Below are 5642 nucleotides of genomic sequence, written 5' to 3'. Positions count from 1 at the left end.
AAAAAGGAGGGAGGGAACGACATGGGTGGAGGAGTGGAAAAGAAGAGGGAGAGAGGAGCAATGATGGAGAAGAGGGAGAGACGGAAGGAGAGCAAGAGGAGGGAGAGACGGAAGGAGAGCAAGAGGAGGGAGAGACCAAAGAGGATGGGAGAAGGGTCAGTGAAAAGGGAAGGAGAGGGGAGGGACGAACGTGGGAGGGAGAGGGCTAATAAAGGAAGGAGGGAGGAGGGGGGAGGGAGGGAGGGAGAGGCGAAGGAGGAAGGGCTGAGGTCGTGCACGAACTCAGGTCTTCTTTGTGCGGTCCTTTGGCGTTCGTGTCCGTTCAGCTCGGGAGAATTTCTTGTTCAATTCCGTGAAAAAAGTCACTTTTGTGCCTTATTTCTTTAAAAGGATTGGTATCTCTTGATATTCATGTTGTAGAGTAATGTGTTTGCTTCTAAAGAGAGCTAAAAAATTGACGTTTTTATCACTGAATTTTTGTATGAATGTTCAATTTGAATCGAAAACTAGCACACGAGAGAATTGTAGGCCGGCGCGCGAGGGAGCCGAGACCAGAAGGGCGAATATCAAAGAGCATTCCTCCGACTAGCCACAATATTGGGATTACCGGAGATAGACAATGGCGGTTCATCCCCTCCTGTGACATCCCTCTGACAATCTGACCTGCTGCACCCATTGACAAAAATGTCGTACGGCGGTGTCAGTTGCCCGCCACCCAGCCGACGGTCAGAGGCAGCAGACAGCCTTCGACCGCGCTGCCTGGCGTACGATACTCTATCCCCTCCCCCCTTTTTTCAGTCTCGCGTCTTTTTAAACGGTCGTATTTTTGCCAGTTGGTGTCCAGTACCTCGTGAACAGGAATTTCTGTCGATGAGGCGCGTCTAAGGAAATTGTGCATTTAGGGAGTTGTTAAAAGGGATCTTCTGTTGGAGAGAAACCTCTTCTCCCTTCTCCCTCCCTTCCCTCCTCACCCCCTTTCCTGGATTTATTTAGCCCCGGGACGAAATAGCTTCTGGGAAAAGGAAACCCGACATTTGCCACTCCTGAGCTTTCCCCCCCCCCCTGTTCGTACCCGCGGCGGATGTGTGGCTTTATTGTCTTCGGGTGAGGTTCTCGAGCTGAAGGCGAGGGCTCCATAAAGACTGAAGATCTCTAATTGTTTTTTTGTTTTATGAAAAGGGTGCGGGGGTAGGCGAGGGAAGGGGTGGGGGGGAAGGGGGGATTTTTTCATACAGTGTAAATCTCTCATTGTTTTTTCTTTTCTTTTTGTTTTTTGAAAAGGGTATGGGGGTAGGTGAGGGAAGGGGTGGGGGGGGGAGGGGGGATTTTTTCATACAGTGTAGATCTCTCATTGTTTTTTCTTTTTTTTTGTTTTAAGAAAATGGTACGGGGGTAGGTGAGGGAAGGGGTGGGAGGGGGAAAGGGGGGGATTTTTTCTTAGCGATCTCTAGATCTCATTGTTTTTTCTTTTTTTTTTGTTTTAAGAAAATGGTAAGCGGGTAGGTGAGGGAAGGAGGGGGGGAAGGGGGTGGGGGGGAGGAAAAGTTGGAGGAGGGGGGAAGGCGATCAGCTGTGCGAGTTTCTTCACACGGGCGTGCGGGTGAACAAATGGGTGGGTAGGTGTGTGTCGCAATTATGATTCGACTTAAAAAAAAACTATTCATTCTGTCCGACTAAGAAAAAAAGAAAGATTCACAAAGGCAATTTGTTTTTGCTTCATTATTTCATTCCTCCCTTTTTTTTCTTTCCCTCTCCCTCCCTTCCTGTTTCACACCGTTTGAATATAGATAGGGAGAATCTTTGCCTTTCTATTTTATTAACAAGCTCTATTGTCCGCTCGGCTAAGGTCGAAGGGTGGGGGGGGTGGGGATGGGGCTGGGGGGTATTTTGATGGCGATAGAAAGTTTGTTTATGTTTTCAGGGTTGGTTGATAAGGGGGGGGGTCGGATGAGAGAGAGAGGGAGGAGAGAGAGAGAGAGAGAGAGAGAGAGAGAGAGAGAGAGAGAGAGAGAGAGAGAGAGAGAGAGAGAGAGAGAGAGAACGATAGTGAGAGAGAGAGAGAGAGAGGAGAGAGCCAAGAGACGACGATAATAAAGACAGGCCTAACCGTGTCGAGAGAAGAGAGGAGAGGAGGTAGAGGGAGAGAGGGAAAAATAGATAAAGTGAAAGGGAAAAGAGAAAAATACAGATAGAGACAGGGGAGCTAAGAAACTGGGCGATAAGGAAGACAGACCTAACCGTGTGGTGTGAAGAGGGGGGAAGAGGAGAGAGAGGGGAAGAGGGGAGAGAGTGAAAGAGGGGAAACGGGAGTGATGGATGAATCTTGGTTGATAAAGTGGTTATTCTCCTTGGTGTTAGGTCCCTCTTTCTCTGTTATCGAGAGGGCGCGATAAGAGAGGTGAAGAGGTTTCGATGCGTTGGGGGAAAGGGTCTCTCATCGTCTGCCTCTACGTCGCCGTCGTCATCGTCATCGTCATTGCCGTCGTCTTCATCTTCCTATCCATATTCAGTAATTAACAAATTCTCTCTCGGTCTCTCTCCTTCCCTCCCTCTCTCCGTCTCTCTCTCTCTCTCTCTCTCTTTCTCTCTCTCTTTCTCCCCCTCTCTCCCTCTCCCCCTCCCTCCCTCTCCCCCTCCCTCTCCCTCTCCCTCCCTCTCTCCCCCTCCTTCCCTCCCTCCCTCCCTCTCCCTCTCCCTCCCTCTCCCCCCTCCCTCTCCCTCCCCCTCCCTCCCTCCCTCCCTCCTCCCTCCCTCTCTCCCTCTCTCTCTCTCTCTCTCTCTCTCTCTCTCTCTCTCTCTCTCTCTCTCTCTCTCTCTCTCTCTCTCTCTCTCTCTCTCTCTCTCTCTCTCTCTCTCTCTCTCTCTCTCTTCTCTCTTTCTCTTTCTCTCGCTCTCTCTCTCTCTCTCTCTCTCTCTCTCTCTCTCTCTCTCTCTCTCTCTCTCTCTCTCTCTCTCTCTCTCTCTCTCTCTCTCTCTCTCTCCCTCCCTCCCTCTCCCTCACCCTCTCTCTCCCTCTCCCTCTCCCTCTCCCTCCCCCTCTCCCTCTCCCTCTCCCTCTCCCTCTCCCTCTCCCTCTCCCTCTCCCTCCTCCCCCGCCCGACTCCCGCTTATCATCCCATCTCCGAAAACACAAACAGATTTTCTATCGCCATCAAAAGGAAGATTCAGAATTAAGAAAATTAAGAAAATATTAAGAAAAAAGACGAGAGGCTGAACGAAAGACGGTAACTGTAAAAAAATAGATAAAAAAGGATAAAATAGAAAGTCTAAGAATGAGGACAAGAAGGGGATGGGCGTGTAATAGATTATATATTCTGTTTATAGAGTTGATTTATTGCTTGTAGGTGGGTGCTTGTTTGGAGATGGGTGGGGAGGCAAGTCAGTGAGGAAGCAGGTGCTAAACGTAAGCCTGTTTGTAGGCCTATCTGATACGTAGTTGATGGCCAGATTGGGCTATAACTTTTGTTTATTTTTTTTATTTCATTTTTATTTATTTTGTGTGTGAGAGAGGGAAAGAGAGAGAGAGAGGGAAAAGAGAGAGAGGGAAAAAGAGAGAGAGGGAAAGAGAGAGAGAGAGGGATAGAGAAAGAGAGAGAGAGAGAGAGAGGTTGTACTTTTGCGTGTGAGTGAGTGTGCGTGCGGGTGTGCGTTGATTCGTTTCAGTTTGTGAAGACGAAAACAAAACAAAACATAGGCCTAATTGCTCCGATAGTCTCCACACCACTGTAGTAACCCTACGTGTGATGACCTGACCTTTTTCTTCTTCTTCGTCTTCTTTTTATTATTATTATTTATCTATTTTTTCTTCCCCCCCTTCTCCTCCTCCTCCTCCTTCTCCTTCCTGTTCCTCCTCCTCCTCCTTCCTCCCCCTCCCACTCCCCTTCCTCCTTCTTCCCTCCTCCCCCTTCCCCCTCCTTCCTCCTCCCCTTCCCCCTCCTTCCTCCTCCCTTCCCCCTCCTCCTCCTCCTCCTCCTCCCCTTCTTCCTCCATCCTCCTCCTCCTCCATCCTCCTTCCTTCTCTTCTTAATCTTCCTCCCCCTGTGTTTGGTATGCGAGGCTGTGTCTGAGTGTCTGACCGTTGCCCGCTGACCGAAGCACTTTCTCCGCCAGTACCCCTACCCCTTCCCCTCTCTCCCCTACCCCTTCCCCCTCCCCCTACCCCTTCCCCTCTCTCCCTACCCCTTCCCCCTCCCCTACCGCTTCCCCTCTCTCCCTACCCCTTCCCTCTCTCCCCTACCCCTTCCCACCTCTCCCCTACCCCATTTCCCCCTCCCCCTCCCACCCTTTGCCAGGTACCCCATGCCCATACCCAGGTCGTCTCGCTGACTATGCGACCAGTTAGTTCATTTGCATGGCGTTTTAGAAGTTTTTTTCATCTAAATATTTTACTTCTTTATGGGGTAGACTATTTATTTTTAGTTTCGGGATGACGGGGGTTCTGCCGTGACCTTGTTTGGTGGGAAAGCGGCGGCGTGTTCGGGGAATTCTGGAATTTCGGTTTTTCTTAAAGTGGGTGATTATGGTTATCAGGTTTTTGTTACGTGTTGTTCGCGTTATTATTATTATTATTATTATTTATTGTGCTGTTAATTTTATTGTTATTATTATTATCATTATTATTATTATTATTATTATTATTATTATTATTATTATTATTATTATTATTATTAGTGCTGTAATTGTCATTATTGTTATTATTATTATCATTATTATTATTATTATTATTATTAGTGCTGTGATTGTCATTATTGTTATTATTATTATCATTATTGTTATCATTTTATTGTTATTATTATTATTGCTGTTGTTGCTATTATTTTGTTATCATTATTATTATTACCATCGTCATTATCATTACAATTAACCATTATTGTTAGTAGTAGTTCTAGAAGTGATGGTAGTAGCAGTCATAGTAATAGTAGTAGCAGCAGTAGTAGCGTTAGTAAGTGTTAGTAGCAGTAGTAATAATCAACCGGTTTGTTAAAATTGTGCCAGGCCCGACCCAACGAATATTCGTACAAACAGACATCCATATACACAGAAATAAATGCACATCTATCGATCTATCAGATAAATATACACATTTTTTTCTGTCTCTACGATAGATTATCCATGTCTAGACAGATAGATATGCATTTATTTCTGTATATGTGCATTAGGTGTCTATTAGGTGAGTGTCTATTAGGTCGGGCCTGGTACAGTTTTAGCAAACCGACCGATTAATAGCAGTAATAATTGTAATAGTAGTAATAGAAGTCAGACGCTTCTAGTGAGTAAAAATCCGACTCGTGTATCGATAAATATTTTTTTATGAATCTAATACCCGAGTACTTACAGGAATTGACTATTTAACACCCCAAGTACTTACAGGAATCGACAATTTAACACCCAAGTACTTACAGGACTAACACCCACGTACTTAACAGATCGCGATGTTTACCCCTCGAATAAGCCTCTTGTAAGTGCCGGGATTCGTAAGTGCGGCCGAACAGGTGAGTCTTAGTGCACTTGCAATGGCTTTTCGGACGATAAAAGGACCGGGTGGGATGGGAAGGGAGTCTCACCCGCACGTCACGCGTTCGTAAGGGTCAGGTATCCTTCCGCGCGGTTGGGGAGCATCGCCCTTATCTACGGGGGTTCCT

The sequence above is a fragment of the Penaeus vannamei genome, chromosome 11 (genome assembly GCF_042767895.1).
Source record: "Penaeus vannamei isolate JL-2024 chromosome 11, ASM4276789v1, whole genome shotgun sequence".
NCBI classification, from domain to species: Eukaryota; Metazoa; Arthropoda; class Malacostraca; order Decapoda; family Penaeidae; genus Penaeus; species Penaeus vannamei.
This window is presented reverse-complemented; position numbering follows the sequence as displayed.